The sequence below is a fragment of the Girardinichthys multiradiatus genome, chromosome 1, assembly GCF_021462225.1.
Source record: "Girardinichthys multiradiatus isolate DD_20200921_A chromosome 1, DD_fGirMul_XY1, whole genome shotgun sequence".
In the NCBI taxonomy this organism is placed as follows: Eukaryota; Metazoa; Chordata; class Actinopteri; order Cyprinodontiformes; family Goodeidae; genus Girardinichthys; species Girardinichthys multiradiatus.
The window spans coordinates 21,287,688-21,310,906 of NC_061794.1; positions in this window are offsets into that span (position 1 = coordinate 21,287,688).

The window sequence follows — 23,219 nt, forward strand, 5'->3', positions numbered from 1 at the left end:
AGGCAGGGCACCCTGGACAGGTCGCCAGTCCATCGCAGGGCAACACACAAACAACCACACACACACTGTATTTATTAGTATATAATGTATTTTTATTATTATACAGAGAGAATTTCAAGATTGATTTGGGCTCTGGTTTAGTCTCGTTTATCACAGTTTCTCATGTTCAGGGATTGTTTTGAATTTTCTTTTTGCAGCACTAGAGGCCTTTATTTTTTTTTGTTTTTCCAAATGTATGTAGAGAGGTAAGAGGGCAAAGAGAGGGGGAGACATTCGGCAAAAGTTGCCGGGTCCGGGACTTAAGCCAGGACAGCCGCATCGAGGACTATAGCCTCTGCACATGGTCAGGTTTAACCATTTCCTGATTTATGAAGATCAACACACAATTGCCTTACTTCTATATATTCTCTTGTCTTTCTCATTTGTAAATAGTGGAGAATTGGGTCTGTGTACCATGTGAAATTTATACCCCACTTCACGATTACTTATCAAAGCACTCTGCTTTAAAAAGAAATGTATACATATAAAAGTTGTTCAGTTAGAATTATTTTTCCAAGAATTGTTAGGGGCAATTTTGGAAAGAGAAGGAATATAAACAAACACAAACAAAAACAAATTCCTAACATAGGAAATTTTTCCCCTCTAAAATTTTGATGCAACAGGCAAGAAAGCTGTAACAGCCTGCTGTATGCTTGTGTTTGTTTTGCACAAGATGAAGCTGCCGTCTATTGATTAGCCAAGCTGTAGAAAAAAATGACATTATATGCACTGTGAAATTCAGCATTTTTTTTTTACCTTCAGCGACGCTTGTCATTTGCTTCTAAAATAAATATATAAATATACACCAGAAGGAAGACAAGGGGGGAGAGGGAAAAAAATCGCTAAAGCTCTTTTGCTGTAATTGGCTGAATAGCAAGGGCAGCAGAAAATTTACAGGCAGACAACAGTGTGAAGGGGACTCGGTCACAATGCAAAAAACTAAGCCCTCAGCACCAGCAAGGGAGCGAGTGAGCAACCCAGCGCGGGAAGGGGGAAACGAAGTGTCTAGGTGGCTGTGGCTGTTGGGCATATCTTAACTACCACAATGCACTTGTCTCTCCCCTGGCTTTGCTGGTAAGCTGCAGATCAGAGTCCATTTTCTGGACAAGTAAAGTAAATAACCCAAGTGAGCGTGCAGAAGACAGTGACAGGGAAAGAGAAATCCCCCAAAGTCACAGTGGTGACACTCTACTAAATCCAATCAAACTGAGGAGAGAGAGGGAGAGGAAGAAGGAGGGAGGAAGAGATCCTCTTTGGTTCCTGTGAGTGTGTGTGTGTATGTGTCCAACAGCATTGATGCAATAACACCTCATTCAGTGTTTAGCCCTTCTCAAAGGACAGGCAGGGATAACACTTTAAACCCTGTGGCTTTATCTCCTGCAGATTTTCCATAAAATGCCAAGCCAGGGAGCTGGGGCCATGTGACTACCATGTAGGTCAGGGCAGATGGGGGGTAGAGAGAGTGGGAGGTGGAGGGAGAGGCACTGAGTCTGGGAGGATGGGAGTTTTCTAATGGAACTGTTGAAAATAGCAAGCGGTAACTAGATTAGAACAATTAGAACAATTAGAATTCTGACTTCGGATGGTGCAGGTTGGAGAAAGATGAAAAGTTTCAACTTTAAAACAGAAATGTACAACTGACAGAAATAAATGTGTCATATGTACAAAAACAAATTCAAGAGAAGGGAATTCTTTCAGTACAGTTCCTTACAAAAACATTCACACATATATACAGGTCCTTCTCAAAACATTAGCATATTGTGATAAAGTTAATTATTTTCTATAATGTCATGATGCAAATTTAATATTCATATATTTTAGATTCATTGCACAATAACTGAAATATTTCAGGTCTTTTATTGTCTTAATACGGATGATTGTGGCATACAGCTCATGAAAACCCAAAATTCCTATCTCACAAAATTAGCATATTTCATCCGACCAATAAAAGAAACGTGTTTTTAATACAAAAATCGTCAACCCTCAAATAATCAGGTACAGTTATGCACTCAATACTAGGTCAGGAATCCTTTTGCAGAAATGACTGCTTCAATGCGGCGTGGCATGGAGGCAATCAGCCTGTGGCACTGCTGAGGTCTTATGGAGGCCCAGGATGCTTCGATAGCGGCCTTTAGCTCATCCAGAGTGTTGGGTCTTGAGTCTCTCAACGTTCTCTTCACAATATCCCACAGATTCTCTATGGGGTTCAGGTCAGGAGAGTTGGCAGGCCAATTGAGCACAGTGATACCATGGTCAGTAAACCATTTACCAGTGTTTTTGGCACTGTGAGCAGGTGCCAGGTCGTGCTGAAAAATGAAATCTTCATCTCCATAAAGCTTTTCAGTAGATGGAAGCATGAAGTGCTCCAAAATCTCCTGATAGCTAGCTGCATTGACCCTGCCCTTGATAAAACACAGTGGACCAACACCAGCAGCTGACACGGCACCCCACACCATCACTGACTGTGGGTACTTGACACTGGACTTCTGGCATTTTGGCATTTCCTTCTCCCCAGTCTTCCTCCAGACTCTGGCACCTTGATTTCCGAATGACATGCAGAATTTGCTTTCATCCGAAAAAAGTACTTTGGACCACTGAGCAACAGTCCAGTGCTGCTTCTCTGTAGCCCAGGTCTGGGGAATGCGGCACCTGTAGCCCATTTCATGCACACGCCTGTGCACGGTGGCTCTGGATGTTTCTACTCCAGACTCAGTCCACAATCTTCCTCAGGGTCCGGTCACCTCTTCTCATTGTGCAGCGTTTTCTGCCACACTTTTTCCTTCCCACAGACTTCCCACTGAGGTACCTTGATACAGCACTCTGGGAACAGCCTATTTGTTCAGAAATTTCTTTCTGTGTCTTACCCTCTTGCTTGACGGTGTCAATAGTGGCCTTCTGGACAGCAGTCAGGTCGGCAGTCTTACCCATGATTGGGGTTTTGAGTGATGAACCAGGCTGGGAGTTTTAAAGGCCTCAGGAATCTTTTGCAGCTGTTTAGAGTTAACTCGTTGATTCAGATGATTAGGTTCATAGCTCGTTTAGAGACCCTTTTAATGATATGCTAATTTTGTGAGATAGGAATTTTGGGTTTTCATGAGCTGTATGCCAAAATCATCCGTATTAAGACAATAAAAGACCTGAAATATTTCAGTTAGTGTGCAATGAATCTAAAATATATGAATGTTAAATTTTCATCATGACATTATGGAAAATAATGAACTTTATCACAATATGCTACTTTTTTGAGAAGGACCTGTATATATATATATGTGCTTTGATTACGGCACGCATTCGCTGTGGCATTGTTTCAAAAAGCTTCTGCAATGTCACAAGATTTATTTCCACCCAGTGTTGCATTAATTTTTCACCAAGATCTTGCATTGATGATGGTAGAGTCTGACCGTTGTGCAAAGCCTTCTTAGATTTACAGATTCTCAATGGGGTTAAGGTCTGGACTCTGTGGTGGTCAATCCATGTGTGAGAATGATGTCTCATGCTCCCTGAACCACTCTTTCACAATTCGAGCCCGATGAATCCTGGCATTGTCATCTTGGAATATGCCCGTGCCATCAGTGAAGAAAAAATCCATTGATGGAATAACCTGGTCATTCACTATATTCAGGTAGTCAGCTGACCTCATTCTTTGAACACATACTGTTGCTGAACCCAGACCTGACCACCTGCAGCAACCCCTGATTATAGCACTACCCCCACAGGCTCGTATAGTAGGCACTAGGCATGATGGGTGCATCACTTCACCTGCCTCTCTTCTTACCCTGATGCGCCCATCACTCTGGAACAGGGTAAATCTGGACTCATCAGACCATATGACCTTCTTCCATTGCTCCAGAGTACAATCTTTATGCTCCCTAGCAAATTGAAGCCTTCTTTTTTACCAGTCAGCCTCACTGATTAGTGGTTTTCTTGAGGCTACACAGCTGTTCAGTCCCAATTCTTTGAGTTCCGTTCGCATTGTGCGTGTGGAAATGCTCTTACTTTCACTATTAAACATAGCCTGCAGTTCTACTGTTGTTTCTCTTTGATTTGATTTCACCGTTTCAGCGTGATTGCCAATCACGATCATTCAGGATTTTTTTCCGGCCACATTTCTTCCTCGAAGATGATGGGTCCCCACTATCCTTACAGTTTTTAATAATGCGTTGGGCAATTCTTAACCCAATTTTGGTATTTTCTGCAATCTCCTCAGATGTTTTTTCTGCTTGATGCATGCCAATGATTTGACCCTTCTGAAACAGACTGACATCTTTTCCACGACCCCGGATGTGTCTTTCAACATGGTTATTTAAGAAATGAGAAGCAACTCATTGCACCAGTTGGGATTAAATAACTTGTTGCCAGCTGAAACATAATCGCCCATGCAATAATTATCCAACGGGAGGCTCGTACCTATTTGCTTAGTTAAATACAGGTGCCGACTTTTTTTTGACCAAGCAGTGTATGTTATGGTTTCATCTGACCAGAGCACATTCTGCTCCATGTTGCTTTGTGTGCCCTAAATGACTAAATGTGTAATTGCTTTTTTTTTTTTTTATAATAGCTTTTTTATTTGGCCTCCTTGCTGCTTCCCAGATTTATTCTCTCCTACCCCAACCTGTAAGTTGAAGTGGACATCCATGTCTTGGTAGAGTTGTATTTGAGCCATACTCTTTGCATTTTCAGGTGATAGATTGAACAGAGCTTTGTAAGATGTATAAAACTTGAGATGTTGTTTTATAACCTAACCTTAATGTAAACATCTTCACATCTAACACAAAAGGTAGATGGTTGTACTGGATTTTATGTATGGGAATCAGATGAACAAGGGACTGAATTCAAATGCATGACATACTTTTTATTTGCAAGCAATCTGGAAAATTGTTCATTTTCTTTCCACTTTAGCATTATGGACATCTTCTGCTAGCCGTTCACTAAAACTCTAAATAAAGCCCCTGGAAGGTTGCGTTTGGAATGTGACAAAAATGTAGATACGTTCCAGCAGTATGATTACTTTTGGCAATGCACTGTCATTTCCGAAGGCTGTTTTAGACACATCTTAGATTTGTTTGTTAATAATCAATAAAACACCTACGTACAGATGCAGCAAAGATAAACCTGCTTTTTCTAGTCTTATCTTTAAGTTTGAAAAGTCTTAATGGAAGTAACCTTCTCCTCGTCAGCATTAGTCAATAATTAAGCACCTGTATAGCCAATGAACTGAAATATATTCCTTAAGTGTCACAATTTATTTAATCTGTGGGTAAAGTCTATCTCTGTGCACCCAGCTGATGATAAATGAAATTAATGGTGATCACTGAGCATAACTAGATTTGTTGTGCAACCACTCAACCCACTTATCACTAACTGTGCAAAACACCTGCTTCAAAATGTGATAGGCATTTTTTCCAACACTAAGTGTGAAACAAAGGGAAAAAAAAACAAAAAACTTTGTACTATTAGGTAGTATCGTGACCTTATAGCAAGTCCACAAATTCGATACATCATCCATTTTGCCTCCAAATCTTGGGTTATGAAAGCGTTTTCTGGTGAACGAGTTGATCGTTATCCATGACATTTTCAGAATACAGAAATATGTCAATATTCTGAAGCTCGATGTGCTTCTATAATTGAGCTAAGAGGCCCTTAGTTTCTATATGCTGAGGGCACAGAGGATCCCAGTGGAATACCAGTGACGCTTGATTGAATACAAAAGATGGACCGGTTTTGGCTTGGTGCTGCTGACTGACCTTGACATATTTTATGACCCTCACCTTCAGTCAATCACACGATTCTGCTCTGATCAATAAAACTCAGGTAGCAAAAGATCTTACCCAAATGGTGGGTGCATCTCCTCCCAAACATCTGCATTTCTATACAGCTTCCGAACAGCTCCCCAAACTAGTTCTGTGCAACCTGGCCTCAATCAAACTCAAAGGCACCATCCCTGTGAAAACAGTATTGATCAAAACCCAGCATCTATCCATGCATGAGAGCTTGTTTCCATTGATTTTTCCTATTTGTGCCAAAAAAAAAACTATAATAGAGTTGATATGAATTACAGGGTATTTTGCCTCAGTTCATGAACACAAACCAGATAACGCCAGCCGTTTCCACAGAAACAGCATAAGAGTTTTTTGTCTGTTTAGCAGCAATTGATCACTTTAATACATTTAAAGGATTTACGCAGAACCAGCCGGCAGAGGCTACCAACAAAGCAACTAGGCAGTTTATGGCGTAAACATATGTGTATCTGAAATTGTTTGCAGATGACCAACAACGTTTCATTCCATTTCGAATAAATTACATCTTGCCTCGCCACTAATGTGTAGCTGCATGCTAGATAATACTTGTTGTTGTTGTTGTCTAAATGCAGGTTGCCTCCATGTTTTTATTCTGCAAAACTATCACCACCTTAAATTACTATAATAAGACACATAAAACACATAAAAAAATTGCTTTGCAACAGTTGCAGCCCACCTGCATCTCTTTAAACTCTCCCAGTTGCCAGGTTATGTGAAAAGATTTGCTGTCTCTAATTCCCAAGCTCAAGGCTGATCAGTGTTATTCAACTGACACTGCCCCTAAAGCCTTCTGACATTAAGCCTTTATAAGACAGTTATGGGTATTACATTGGTCTTGCTACATAAACTACTTTTTATTCCTTTACTATTGTGTTTAAATATAACAGCTACAGCAACAGATTAAAGTCAATAGGCTACCTCCAACCTTGTTAACAGGCTATTATTGCATTGTTATCCTTGGAGTGTCTTCTGTAGGTTTTAAGCTCGGGGGCCTTAATATTATTGAAGCAGCTAAGGTGCAGTGTAACAGTGGAATATACTAGTAATGTCTGTTGGAATCTATTTCAAAGTCCGTCCTCATTCATATCATTCTGGGCCAGGAGAACTCATAATAATAAACCAATATGAGCAGACTCGCTCTTATTATTCCAAGGAAAAATCACAGAGAAAATCAAACTAATACACCCCCTTAAACCAAAACAGAGTATAGTAAAGCGGGTAAAGAGATTAAGGTCCATGTCATGCTAAATCACAGGCTTACCTTCTTACTAAAGCTTATTTATGCTGACCCCTCAAAACTATCTGTGATAAATAAATAAAATGAGCTTTAAATCATATCCCACTTTAACGTAATGCTTATGTTTTCCTCCATGTTGTCTTTGACACACCTAATAAATAAGTTATTCACTGCGACATGAAGGGACTGCTACAAAATCAGATTGTGTTAACTATTGTTCACATTTCGTTTGTGTAAAAATATTTTATATCACAATAGGTTCATGTGTCAAGTTTACAATTGTCGCTCACGGTGGTTAAGGTTAAATTGGTGTGAATGGTTTAAATTATTTTTACTGTTTTAAATTTCTCACTTGCACAAACGTTCATTTGAAACACACTTACATGACAAGCGGATATCCTTGAAAAGCCGAGGGGGCCCTGTCTTCTGCTCTCGTGCCTAAAAAAATAAAACAGCTGATTAAATTTAACCTAATCATTTTAAACTGGACAAACTGGTAAAGAAGGACTTTTCTTTGCACCCCATAACCGATAATACTCAGAACATGTACCATTTACCAGATAATTTCATTCAGATTTGAATGAAATTTCATTTCATTTCATTCAATGTAGAAAAGGCAACTATTTTACTTGAGACGGCAACCTTTAATGTGATATTTTGGTGGTTCTTACTTAAGAACTTATTGAAAGGGAACTAAAACTTTTCCCTCTGACTCTGAGCCCACCAGTGGAAAGAACAGAGAGAAAGACAATCGACCTCATTCAACATTTTGACAAAGGTCTGTTAAAGTTAAGAGTTTTTCTCTGAGAACCATTTAAATTAGTCAACACACAGGCTTAATTGATGCCACCTTAAAACCATTTTTATTGTCCAAACTTACTAGTCCTGGAACTCGGTTCATCTGCCTCCTTCAGTCATGACTCCCATCTCAAAGTCTTGCTCATAGAAGGAGCCATACTTTTCAAGCTTTTGGACAAAGCATAGGCCTCAAAGATCACCAACCATGCTTTAAAGAATGTGTATTTAGTATAAGATCATCCAGTGTTACTGATGTTAAAATAGAGCTAATATAAGTTCAGATGTGCTGTACCTCACTCCAGATTCATGAGCCAACCTAAGCATCATGTTTTTCATGAGTAGAGAAAGATAAACATATTAAACAACAAATATGACAACAAGTTGCATATTTTGTCCAAAAATGGCATTAAACTGATAGGAAAAGTTAACATTTTTAAATATAAGTAATGAAAAATGTGCAAGAACCCAGCAAATAGTCGCACAAAAGAAAACCACAACAAGTAAAAGGCAGATTTTTCAATGTTCTAACATGTTTCTATGTGCTTGGCCAGCTCATTTTAACAGAAGTTTAGCCACAAGGCAGAAAACAAAACCAATCAAATCTTTGTTTAACTCACCTAGTAATATATGTGTGCAACACTGACTTTTAGCAGATTTTTAAAATCCCAAGAAAACTGAAGTCACTAGAATTAACTTGGGAGTCTTTGTTAAAAAGAAAATTATTTGGGGTTTAGAGCATTACACAAACATTTAGGTAATCTTCCATCATTGCCAACATTAAAGAAAACAATTATAACCTCTTGAAATGATAGAAATGATAAAAAAAGAAAAAATATTCTGGGTTCATTGACCAAGTTTCTCAAAGTTCAACAATCTCCCCCTATCTAGATCTTTGGACGGAAAATAACATGGCGCTCCATCTTTCAAAGATGTACTTTTCCTAAAGCATTGTTGATTGCCCTGTGTCCATTACTTGGAGGGATTATGATAATATTCCACATTGTGCTCGGCATGATGCACAGGAAATTCAATACTCAAAAGGTTAATGCAATCAATTAGGATGACAAAGGAGTAAAGTAAAACCCTCCTGCTTGTGGAAAAAAAGAGACAGGAGAAGAGAGGGGGAGAAAAGGTATTGAAAGCTTGAATGAATGCAGAGAGAAAAGAGGCACTTGAAACGACAGAAAAATGGCATTTATTCAGCACGTATCATCCAAGGCCGAGTAAATAGGACACACACAAAGTGAGCACAAAAAGGAAGAAAAAAATACCTCTTAGATAGTGAATTGCATCATTCAGCACTTGGCCAGTGGTAATTGAACAGTACAGGAGCAATATTTTTGTTTGAAGGTAATCAGATACCTGAGCCAAGGAAGAAATGGCCAGTAACAGAGGCTTGAACATCGATTCATAAAGCTCATAATGTTCTATGGACTTTTCTCTCCGTTCTGAGTCAAGTTTGTTTCCGTACTCAATTCCCACATGCATTGTTGCATTGGCTGAATATTAACAGCACAACAACAGTATATAGGAATGCTATCTTTTGTTATTTAGATAGATGTTACAATGCCATACTACACAAAGGAGTCTCATCATTGCAGATAAATGGATAAACTTGGTTGGTGGTATTGAGCTCTACAGGCATTGTAATAATCCATATTACCTTTTCAGCCACACTCTGTCAAAATGCTGATGTATTAATCACATTTCTGCAATCCTCCATGGCTAATGGTGATGTTATGAGGAGTCAGGGAGGCAATATTTCTCTAACGTCTTGCAACGCCTATTTTCTGCCGATACGTTGTGCAAGGAGAAAAGCCTAAAACCTCGTAATCCACTTAGGTAAGGCAGCAGATTTACCAACCTCTGCACACAGACAACCTCATAAATCTGCTGCACCTTTGCATTCTTAAAAGACCATAAATAAGAGGTGGAATCCGTCAACTCACTTTGTTTGTACCAATGAAGACATGTTGCACAAGTAAAAAAAAAAAAAAAACAGTCCAGGCACAAGCCCTAACAGATACTCTGTCTGCCTGTCTGTGAGCCTGATTTACCCCAGCAGGAGCAAATATTTCAGAAATACAGAATTGCAACTGATATACTTGTTGTTTTGTTCCTGAGTTGTGCTTCATGAAGTTGAGAAAATACAGACAGGCGCTTTTTCATTCCACACGTCAGCTCCATTATGACCAGATAATATGTGGACAACATGCACACAAGCAATGGTTAGGCGGTAACCAGGACTTAATGTCTCCAAACTAAGAATTTGTTTTTTTTCTTTTTTTCAGGGGCACAACTCTGTAATTTGACCTACATCACATTTTTCTGTTTGGGCATTTTCAGGTCCAGCGGCCACGTCGCAGAAACAATGGGCCGAATCAGGCTTTGAAGTCAACTTCGAAAGAAAGTGGAGCGGCTGACATATGAAATGCCCTCACAGCTGGGCTGCCCCCAGTCAAAAGAAAAACAAATCCTTCGACTTAGAGGGGGACACGTCGCTCCTGTCTGAGCTTCCTAAGGCCCTGAGCCACCACCGGGAGGTGGGCTTTCACAATATGCCGGTAATGATGGATGGATTGGGAAGAAAGTCTATTCACATGGAGATGTTACATCATAAATATTTACACAGGGCTGCCGTTTCCATGTAAAAGCCTTTGCTTTGACATGCTGGAAAAATCCAAAGGACCAAAATACGTGCAGCAGGATAAAAAGTGCAGAAAAACAGCCAAATGCATATTTTTGTGCGTGCGCAACAGTCAGTAATACATTAATTCTAATATGTTGGTGTTTTTCTCTGTGAGACAAATGATCTTTTCCACAGCAGACTGCGAGCTTTATTTACTTTTATGCATGACTGAATAAAACCGCTGATTGTCAGAGAATCACTGGACCTCGTTGAACAAATACTGAATACCAAAATACTAAAAATGTAGAGTTTGACTATGAATTACCAACTTAATCTAATTTATTTTCCATTGTGATTAAGATCTATGAATGGAAAATAAAATAGCAATGTGATGAAACATCCAGCTCATGAGACATTATTGGTTCAAGACAATGCAAGATTTTATTACTATAGGTGGGGAAATTAGGAGTACACTCCTTTTGTTTTCACAAAGAGGGTAGAGGTTTCACAGATTACACACACACTTCAAAGCACCTGTAATCAGTGTAGAATAATTCAGTCTAGGTTTGACCAGTCCATATATTGCAGGTCATTAAGCTTTTCTATTGTCTAACTGCCAATCAAGCATAGAAAATACTCCCTTTTTGTCATTTTGCAAACACAAAAAAGCCACTCATCAAAATAGGAAGGGGAGGAGAACATGCCATAGAAACAGAAAGTCGCATAAATATCAAACTGTGTCATAAAGAATCTGTGTTTAGTGTGCAAATATCCAGTGCCTGTTTGATTTGTCAAAATTCTGAACTAGACATGATCAAATGCAGTCTCGACTCAAGAAAATCTGTGAAATGGCCTTTTAGTTTTGCGCCAATAGGAAGCCTCTGAAGCATATGTTGACTTCATTGCCGTCAGCGGCTAAAGGTTAGCCAGCCACAGAGGTTTTAATCAAAGTATTTTAGATGTTGAACTCGAGATGATCAAATGCAGTCTAGCTTCATTATAAAAAACTGAATTATTCCTTTAGTTTAGCAGCGACCATTAAGATTGTTATCAGCCGATGTTTAGCCAGTTGCAGTAATCTTCCAGTGTGTTTTTTTGTTGTTTGCTTGTTTAATTTGGAGACAGATCCAATGCAAAAAAACAAAAAATGCTCCTCTTTTTAAGTTTTCACAAGCAGAGTAAGAGTTTCGTAATTCTAAAGCCAGTTTCTTTGTTAGTGTTTTTGTTTGTTTGGCTAATTCTCAAATGGCTTTAATGCTAAAAAGACAAAAATCTTTGAAAGTACTCAAATTCTGTGTTTTCACAAATAAAAAAAAATGTCTCATAAATCTCAACTAGTTTAAAAAAACAGATCATGTTCTGTGTAGGCTGGAAGTCTAAAACTACAGTCCAGATTCCTTAAAAACTGTAAAATAGCCCTTTATTTAATTTGAAACACATGCTAACGTTGGTGCTGTTAGCTGCTAATGGTTAGCCAGTAGCAGTATTCTTGCGGTGTAAATAGTCTGAATCTCGTATGTCACAGAAAGTACAATACTTGGGGGTTCTTCAATATTTTTGTAACTACGTGTTGTCGGTCGGCCCGACGAGATGTCTTACTTTTCATACAAAAACACAACAACTCAAGAAATACTTCATTTTTTACTTCAAAATAAGAGTTACAAATATAGACACTTAGTGTTAGTTTAAACCAGTCAACTTTACATCAAGGGCCAGTAGTTATAGCTTACAATAAAAACAGTAACTAAGTAGCCCATGACAAATAGTATGGTGTCCTTTTATTTTTACGTTACACTCTTACAAAGTACGTAAGAATGCACATATGGTTATTGAGATTACCTTTGCTTTATGTAATACTTGTACCTGAGCTGCCACATCTTTCTTTGAGAATGGGCAGAAGTGGAGAGCAGACACCTAAATGTTGTTGGCAAACAGTCATACAAATGTCTTCTCTGTGAGTTCAATTAAAAGCCTCGAGTCCCCTGAGATTATCCCCGCTAACCAATGAAAACAATTTTGGTGGTTTAATTTTCTTCAGACTGTCTAGGAGAGGAACTCCATCTTTTCGAAAAGTCCGTGGGAGCCGCGGGAAGTGGAGAGAGAGCAGAGGGGGTGTCAAGGCCTCATGTTAGAGCCAGTTGGCCTTTATGATTAGTTTCATTAACATACAACAAAAGCCAATTAAGCTAACTGTGCTCAGTTATGTTGTTGTTTTGTGGTTAGACAAGCAGTATTACTCTGAACTACTGTTGAATCTCAGTTAACTTTGTTTCATGGTTCTACAAGCAACCCGCTCAAAGACATCTTTTATATACATATATATAAAAACACTAGCAGTCAAAAGTTTAGACAAGCCTTCGCATTAAATGGGTTGTCTTCCTTTTTGATTATGACCTCTGGGCACTCCTTTAAGACTGTTGGATAGCCATTTCAGGTGACAACCTCATGAAGATCACAGAGAGAATGCCAAGAGAGTGTAAAGCAGTATTCAAAGCAAAGAGGGGATACAGGTCCTTCTCAAAATATTAGCATATTGTGATAAAGTTCATTATTTTCCATAATGTCATGATGAAAATTTAACATTCATATATTTTAGATTCATTGCACACTAACTGAAATATTTCAGGTCTTTTATTGTCTTAATACAGATGATTTTGGCATACAGCTCATGAAAACCCAAAATTCCTATCTCACAAAATTAGCATATCATTAAAAGGGTCTCTAAACAAGCTATGAACCTAATCATCTGAATCAACGAGTTAACTCTAAACACCTGCAAAAGATTCCTGAGGCCTTTAAAACTCCCAGCCTGGTTCATCACTCAAAACCCCAATCATGGGTAAGACTGCCGACCTGACTGCTGTCCAGAAGGCCACTATTGACACCCTCAAGCAAGAGGGTAAGACACAGAAAGAAATTTCTGAACGAATAGGCTGTTCCCAGAGTGCTGTATCAAGGCACCTCAGTGGGAAGTCTGTGGGAAGGAAAAAGTGTGGCAGAAAACGCTGCACAACGAGAAGAGGTGACCGGACCCTGAGGAAGATTGTGGAGAAGGGCCGATTCCAGACCTTGGGGGACCTGCGGAAGCAGTGGACTGAGTCTGGAGTAGAAACATCCAGAGCCATCGTGCACAGGCGTGTGCAGGAAATGGGCTACAGGTGCCGCATTCCCCAGACCTGGGCTACAGAGAAGCAGCACTGGACTGTTGCTCAGTGGTCCAAAGTACTTTTTTCGGATGAAAGCAAATTCTGCATGTCATTTGGAAATCAAGGTGCCAGAGTCTGGAGGAAGACTGGGGAGAAGGAAATGCCAAAATGCCAGAAGTCCAGTGTCAAGTACCCACAGTCAGTGATGGTCTGGGGTGCCGTGTCAGCTGCTGGTGTTGGTCCACTGTGTTTTATCAAGGGCAGGGTCAATGCAGCTAGCTATCAGGAGATTTTGGAGCACTTCATGCTTCCATCTGCTGAAAAGCTTTATGGAGATGAAGATTTCATTTTTCAGCACGACCTGGCACCTGCTCACAGTGCCAAAACCACTGGTAAATGGTTTACTGACCATGGTATCACTGTGCTCAATTGGCCTGCCAACTCTCCTGACCTGAACCCCATAGAGAATCTGTGGGATATTGTGAAGAGAACGTTGAGAGACTCAAGACCCAACACTCTGGATGAGCTAAAGGCCGCTATCGAAGCATCCTGGGCCTCCATAAGACCTCAGCAGTGCCACAGGCTGATTGCCTCCATGCCACGCCGCATTGAAGCAGTCATTTCTGCAAAAGGATTCCCGACCAAGTATTGAGTGCATAACTGTACATGATTATTTGAAGGTTGACGTTTTTTGTATTAAAAACACTTTTCTTTTATTGGTCGGATGAAATATGCTAATTTTGTGAGATAGGAATTTTGGGTTTTCATGAGCTGTATGCCACAATCATCTGTATTAAGACAATAAAAGACCTGAAATATTTCAGTTAGTGTGCAATGAATCTAAAATATATGAATGTTACATTTTCATCATGACATTATGGAAAATAATGAACTTTATCACAATATGCTAATATTTTGAGAAGGACCTGTATTTTGAAGAATATCAAAGATCTTTTGAGTGATTTCACAATTTTTTGTTTGCTACATAATTCTATATGCTTCTGCCTCATAGTTTTGAACTCTTCCCTATGTATCGACGGTGTGGAAAGTAATAAAAATAAAGAAAAGCAATTGAATGACCAATCGTTTAGCTGGTAGTGTGTATATGATAAGTAGCAATAAGAAAATAGTTAATTTTCTAAACAATAACTAAAAAGTTTAAAACAAGTGAACTGTGATAAATAAGGCTGGATGAGAAACAAGCATTTCTTGCCACAAGAGGAGAGAGGTAAAATATATATATATGTATGCAGCATATATCCCCAAAGCAAAATGATTCCAAGGACCTGCAATAAAATATCAATTTATTTGAAGGTTTTTGTACACATCATCACCAGGGATGACAATAATGGTGCAGGACTCTGTATGTGTGAATCTGTGGATGCAGGGAGGTACACCGGGCTCTGATTGATGCGAGGAGTGTGTCTTCTTTCTCGTGCGTGAGTGACACCAGCAGAAACAAAAGAGCGCGGTGTAGCATTCCACCTCAATTCACAACCACGCCAGCCCCCCGGTGATAGCGAGGGTCTCTGGTTTGACATGAGACAGCCCAGACTGTCACTTCTGAATGTTTAGATCCCTCTTGACTAGGAGGCCAGGGGCAAGGGCTGTTGTGTGCACCCTTATGACAGACTCCCACATCAGCATTGTGCTCATACTGGCTAACATCATTAGCACAGAAGGTTTCATCTCACGGAGGGAGAGGGAGGATGAAAAAAAAGCAACCCAGTTTCTTCAAGTCACAAGTCATTAGTGTTCTTTCGAGAGTCAAATTGTACAGAGGCAGATTTTTTTATCAGCAACAAAAGGTTTTTAATACTCCTGTTAATTTGGTGGATGTCACCTGTACTTAGATGTCTGTGTCTAATGTCTCTTACAGTAATAAATGCCACACAGTGGAAAAATTACATTATTTTGTCAAGATGAGAATGTGGGATGGAGTTACAACAGCATCCAGACATAAAACAAGGATCAAAGAACAACAAGACACAATATACAGAACAGCGTAACCTAGATAAGAAGTTGGCAAAAACGCTTGTAAAAACCCAGACAGTATGTTGCTAAAATGCAATTTATTACTCCCACCTTAAGCAATTCCAGTTCTCCAAGAGACAGTTAAGTGTCTATTCATGTGTTTTTGGCATTGTAACTTTGGCAAAAACCCCTACCAGCTGCCCCCATGGCTGTTTATGTCAGGAAACATAACTGGTGGTTCTAATGTGTCAGAACTGCCTTATTGTTCCTGTAGTTTTGAGTCGCTGGAGCCTGGCAGGGCTTCCAACGCACTCCGTTGTACATTTTATACAGTATAGATCCGTCACACTAAGACAGAGAGATAGAGAGAGGGAGATGGAGAAGAAGAGGAGGAGAAGGGGAAGAGGGGAGGGGGTCCTCTTTGGAAAACAGATACATCAGTGAGCCTGTATAGTGTACAACATTGCTGTGAGTTAATCAGTTGGAAAATAAAACGGTGGGATTCTAATAAGTCATTTGTCAATTTTTACAACCCCCAGACACATTGATCCGCAGGGATTAATGAAGATGCCTGATATTGTTGGAGATATGAACAGGGAGATGGTGGGGACAGTAATCAGTCATGTTAGGGATTTGCCCTACCTCGTTTCTCTCTTCCTGGGGAGTCAGTCCGTGCAGTGGGGGGGGGGGGGGGGGGGGGGGGGGGGGTGCTCGCCTCATCTGAGGAAGAAAGCAAAGGGGGGGGAAAGCATTCAAAGTCTGGACAATACCTCTGTGTACTGTGTACAGTGCTTTGGAAAAAACTACAAACCCAAATATATGCTATTTGGATGTTATGTGGTAAAGCATATACAACATAATTGTAAAGTGGACCCTAAAGATTACAGTGTTTTAAATGTCATGTGTATTTAAATTTTGCCGCTTTTTAACACCCCTAACTAAAATCCAGCGTAAGCAATTGTCCTCTTTTCAGTAAGTGGAGTTCATCTATGTGTGAAATAATCTCAGTATAAATGCAACTTCTCTGTGAAGGCCTCAGACATTTGTTAGTGAACAAACAACAAAAACCCGCTGTGTTCTATTTAAAGACAGCTTCCAAACCCGGCTTAAAGCCTGGTTTAGATCTTGCCCATATCTTCAACAGGTCTAGTTCAAGTGTAGACTATATGAGTTTTTGATTCATCCCTGATTTGTTTTGTTTATTTTCCAGCTAGTGTTTGTGTTCCTTATGGTATCCAATAAATTGGAAAAGATACTTATTTTTAAAAGGTTTTTAATAAAGACAAATAATTAACACCAAATTCTAATCTTCAGCTCCAGACAGGAACATTCTTCGGGTTAATCATTTTCTGAAATATGCAGAGCCTTGCAAGTGATCTTATACTTTGAACTTTAAACCACATCTTGTAACAACTTGAAACAATGTATTTTAGGGCATAATTAAAAACTGGTTGGAAAAGGAATGCCTAGTTTTTTCACAAGTAAAAACCTCAAAAGTATGCATTTATAGTATAGCCTTTTTAACTCTTAATACCCTTAAATAAAAATCAGTGCAGCAGACTTCCTTAGAAGTGACTGTTATTAATTAGTATCACATGAAAGTCATTGAAGCTTTTAGAAGTCCTGTTTGCAGTTTTTCACAAGCGATTGAGTATACAGCAAATGTGGAAGAAAGGGAAAAACTAACACTGCCCTAAACACATCATTCCCTCTGTGAAATATGACAGTGGCAGTATCATGCTTTGGGACAGGTAGCATAGACAGTGAGGCCCATGAAGAACAGCGTTCATGTGAAGATGAATGGAGCTAAACACATGGCCATACCTACTAAAGATTTCTTTATTCAACATATCGACAGGGCTACAATGGAATGGTTTAGATCAAGGTATATTCATGTAGTAGCATGACCCAGTCAAAATCAAGACATAAATACCATTGATATTTGGTTGCATGACTTGAAAATTGTACAAATGAGTACAAATCCATGCCAAACTTTAAGATTAAAATGTTTTAAATAATTTTAAAACCCATTTATTATTTTCCTTTGACTTCACAATTTGGCTCTACTTTGTTAGTTTATCTCATAAAATCAAAATAAAATACACTGAGGATTGTGGTTGTGACATGACTACTTTCTCAAGGCACTGTACAGGGGTTGGACAATGAAACTGAAACACCTGATTTTAGACCACAATAATTTATTAGTATGGTGTAGGGCCTCCTTTTGCGGCCAATACAGCATCAATTCGTCTTGGGAATGACATAAACAAGTCCTGCACAGTGGTCAGAGCGATTTTAAGCCATTCTTCTTGCAGGATAGTGGCCAGGTCACTACGTGATACTGGTGGAGGAAAACGTTTCCTAACTCGCTCCTCCAAAACACCCCAAAGTGGCTCAATAATATTTAGATCTGGTGACTGTGCAGGCCATGGGAGATGTTCAACTTCACTTTCATGTTCATCAAACCAATCTTTCACCAGTCTTGCTGTGTGTATTGGTGCATTGTCATCCTGATACACGGCACCGCCTTCAGGATACAATGTTTGAACCATTGGATGCACATGGTCCTCAAGAATGGTTCGGTAGTCCTTGGCAGTGACGTGCCCATCTAGCACAAGTATTGGGCCAAGCGAATGCCATGATATGGCAGCCCAAACCATCACTGATCCACCCCCATGCTTCACTCTGGGCATGCAACAGTCTGGGTGGTACGCTTCTTTGGGGCTTCTCCACACCGTAACTCTCCCGGATGTGGGAAAAACAGTAAAGGTGGACTCATCAGAGAACAATACATGTTTCACATTGTCCACAGCCCAAGATTTGCGCTCCTTGCACCATTGAAACCGACGTCTGGCATTGGCATGAGTGACCAAAGGTTTGGCTATAGCAGCCCGGCCGTGAATATTGATCCTGTGGAGCTCCCGACGGACAGTTCTGGTGGAAACAGGAGAGTTGAGGTGCACATTTAATTTTGCCGTGATTTGGACAGCCGTGGTTTTATGTTTTTTGGATACAATCCAGGTTTGCACCCAAACATCCCTTTCAGACAGCTTCCTCTTGCGTCCACAGTTAATCCTGTTGGATGTGGTTCATCCTTCTTGGTGGTATGCTGACATTACCCTGGATACCGTGGCTCTTGATACATCACAAAGACTTGCTGTCTTGGTCACAGATGCGCCAGCAAGACGTGCACCAACAATTTGTACTCTTTTGAACTCTGGTATGTCACCCATAATGTTGTTCCATTTCAATATTTTGAGCAAAACTGTGATCTTACCCTGCTAATTGAACCTTCACACTCTGCTCTTACTGGTGCAATGTGCAATCAATGAAGACTGGCTACCAGGCTGGTCCAATTTAGCCTTGAAACCTCCCACACTAAAATGACAGGTGTTTCAGTTTCATCGTCCAACCCCTGTATATGAACATAGTGTACAAATATGCTCCTGCATTTACAAAGTTCCTTCAGGCTGCAGAGCGTGGTTGATAGAATAATGTAACTCTAAAGATGATGCTTTTGTCTAACCCTGTCCTGTCCTTTTGATTAAAACAGGCCCCTTGTCTGAGCTGGAACAAGGGGATAATGGCTGAACGGTTTGTAAAGCCCTTAGATTGACAGGGGGGCTACTGAAGAGGGTACAGTTAACCCTGTGGGGAGGAAATATATAGTGATAAACCCAGCTAAAATGTTGAGTACTTCATCTATGTTCTTTTATTTTTAGTACATTGCCTTGCAAAAGTATTCAACCTCCCTTGGCTTTTTACCTATTCTGTTACATTCCCGCCTGTAATTTAAATGTTTTTTAAATCCTGTATGGATCTCCACAAAAGAGTTGTTGGTGAAGTGAAATGAGAAAAATATATATAAAGACAAAAATTAAAAAAAGTAATTAATTAAAAATTGGCATGTGCATATACCCCCTTTTGCTATGAAGCCCCTTAAATGTCCTGGTGCAACCAATTCACTTTAAAAGTCATATAATGAAATAAAGTCCACCAGTGTGCAATCTCAGTGTCACATCATCTGTCAGTATAAACACACCTTTTCTGAAATACCCCAGAGGCTGCAACACCACAAAGCAAGTAGCATCCTACCATGAGGACCAAGGAGCTCTCTAAACAAGTCAGGGACAAAGTTGTTGAGAAATAAAAAATATTCAAATCTTTGATGTTCCCCTGAAGCAACAAGCAATCTTCAAATGAAAAGCAAATGGTGCCACATCGAACCTGCCAAGAGAGGGCTGCCCACCAAAACTTACAGACTGGGCAAGGAGGGCATTAAATAAAGAGAAATATCAGACACCAAAGATATCCCTGAAGGAGTTACAGAGTTCCACAGCAGAGACTGGAGTATCTGTCCATAGGACCACAATAAGCCATACACTCCATAGAGCTGGGCTTTATGGAAACACAATCAGAATCAGAATCAGAAAAGCTTTATTGCCAAGTACATTTTTGGACACACAAGGAATTTGTTTTGGCGTAGTCGGTGCAATACAATACAAATTAAACAGTATAAACATATCTACAATATAATATAAATATATGTGCACAGTTTTAAGTGAATGAGAGTAAATATAGAGCAGTATTGGGTGCGAGAGCAATACAACAGTGCAGATGATCAGTGTGCAAGTATGGCAGTGCAAGTAAAGCAGAAGTCCAAGCTGAGCGTTAATGTAACGCATAGAGTTGCAGGTTACAGGTGTCCTGTCAGCAAAAAAGGGGGGGTGTGGGGGAAAGGGAGAATGTCAGGGTGGTTTCCGGGCTTTGTTAACAAGGCTGATGGCAGATGGGAAAAAACTGTCCTTGTGGCGTGAGGTTTTGGTCCGGATGGACCGCAGCCTCCTGCCAGAGGGGAGAGTCTCAAAGAGTCTGTGACCGGGGTGGGAGGGATCAGACAGAATCTTCCCTGACCGCTTCAGGGTCCTGGAGGTGTACAGTTACTGGAGCGACAGTAGACTGCAGCCAATCACCTTCTCAGGAGACCGAATGACATGCTGCAGCCTGCCCTTATCCTTGGCTGTAGCAGCGGCGTACCAGATGGTGATGGAGGAGGTGAGGATGGACTCAATGATGGCTGTGTAGAAGTGCACCATCATAGTCTTTGGCAGGTTGAATCCGATCAGGGTGGTGTCGTCCGCAAACCTCAGAAGCTTGACACACTGGTGACTGGAGGTGCAGCTGTTGGTGTACAGGGAGAAGAGCAGAGGAGAGAGAACACAGCCTTGGGGGGAACCGGTGCTGATGGTCAGGGAGTCAGAGACGTGCTTCCCCAGCCTCACGCGCTGCTTCCTGTCAGACAGGAAGTCAGTGATCCACCTGCAGGTGGAGTCGGGCACAGAGCTGGGATGATGGTGTTGAAGGCAGAGCTGAAATCCACAAACAGGATCCTGGCGTAGGTTCCTGTGGAGTCCAGGTGCCGGAAGATGAAGTGAAGGGCTAGGTTGACTGCATCATCTACAGACCTGTTGGCTCTGTAGGCAAACTGCAGGGGGTCCAGGAGGGGGTCGGTGATGTGACCAGAAAAAGACATTACTTAGTGTTAAAAATAAGAAGGCAATTTTTTTGTTTGCCAAAAGGCCTGTTCGAGAATCTTTAAATGCATGGTGAAAGGTGCTCTGGTCAGATGAGACTAAAATTAAAACTTTTCGGCCACCAAAGAAAACAGATTTTATGTCTGTCGCACACTCAAGAACACCACGCAGTAAAATATCGTGGTGGCAACATCAGGCTGTGGGGATGTTTTTCAGCAGCCAGGACTGGGAAACTGGTCTGAGTCGAGGGAAAGATGGATGGTTCTAAATACTGTCATTCACTAGTGATTTACGGGGAGACATTTAAATGTGTTGGAATGGTCTAGTCAAAGTTTAGAGCTCAATCTGTGGTTAGACTTGAAAATTGCTGTTCACAAGCAAAAACCAGTCAACATAAAGGAGCTGGAGCAGTTTTGCCTTGAGGAATGAGCATAACTACCAGTGGCAAGATGTGGCAAGCTCACAGACCGCAAAAGGTGGCTCTACAAAGTACTTACTCTAGGAATGTGAACAGTTTTTCACAGAAGTTTTCTATTATTTTGTCCTGCTGGTTGTTTGCTTCACAGTAAGAAATAATACATATTCAAAGTTGTATGCATGTTCTGTAAATGAAATTTTCAAATAATTCCAGGTTGTGAGGCAACAAAACATGAAAAATGTCAGGGGGCTGAATACTTTTTGCAGATACTGTACATCCACAGAAATCCAGACAAAGTTTCAACATTATACCAGGACACACTCCGTCTTAAATCCTCTCCAAAGTTTCCTAACCTTGAGAGCACATGCACCCTAGAAAAAAGTAATAATAATTCTAACCTGATCTTCCTACTTATTTTATATCTCCCCTCAGCAACCCAACTTCTCCTCGGCAACAGTGGAGTTATTAATTCATGAGGCACTAATTAGTTCTTTGTTTAATTTTGTGTTAAACAGACTGACCGGAATGATAACGACTCGCGCTGTAGCTCTCCGGTCCCATGCCACTCCTGTTTGCTACAACAAGGGAGCATCGTGCGACTAGCATGATGAACCCAATTCCCTTCTAAGTTGCACTTCATTAAGTCAAAATGTGACAAGGAGCTTAGAGGAAGAACTGGCAGATCTGATCATACATAACAATGCAGGCCCAGTAAGTTTGAGGGTAGTGTGTGTGTGTGTGTGTGTGTGTGTGTGTGTGTGTGTGTGTGTGTGTGTGTAGGTGGGTGGGTGGGTTTGTGGAATCCAGAATGCATGTTGATAATTTTCTATTTTTAACCCTTGGGGGGCGTCTTTCATTTTCCTTTAATTGTTTTTGTTCAGAGATGCAGTGTCCTCTTTTTAAATTGCAGCTCCTATCAACTCTCATGATCAACCCCCTGTGCAACATTATAGGCAGACAAGTAAACAACAGAGTTGCCCTTTTTTCCATAATGTACAACAAATCCTAAGGAAACGTGTGACACAGCTACCCACTGAACCACCTATATGGAGGCAAATTCTTGGTGACTACTCATGAGGAATGTTGAGTGGCATGAAAGATGTGAGGCCATGACAGTTAAAACTTCAAAAGTAACGATTTGGGCTGCATAAGTTGAAAAACCTGCTGAGGAAGACTAAATGTGCCACGAAAATTTATTTACAGTGCCTTTGCAAAAGTATTCATAACCTTTCAACTTTGTCAAATTGTATTTTAACACTACAACCACAAACTTTGATCTATTCTATTTGGATTTAACATGATAGACCAACACAAAGTAATGCGAGTTTTTAATACAAAGTCTAAATGAGTAGTGTGCATATATGTTCAGCTCCTCAGTCAATGCTCAGGGTGAACATATTACATGTTTTACTAAGAGGACGGTGTGTCCAGGAGGTGTGTAGTGTTAGTTTTCCAGTACACATTGCATTTGTGGGTCAAAAAGTTAGAATTTGGACCCATCTGACCAAACCACCTTCTTCGACATGTTTCCTATGTCCTGTATATGGTAGCTTTGCAGTTGTACCACACTCTTTCCGTTTTTGGAAGGTGGATTGAACATTTGTCTGTGTGATTTTCAATGCTTGTGATACTGTGTGCTGTGTTAA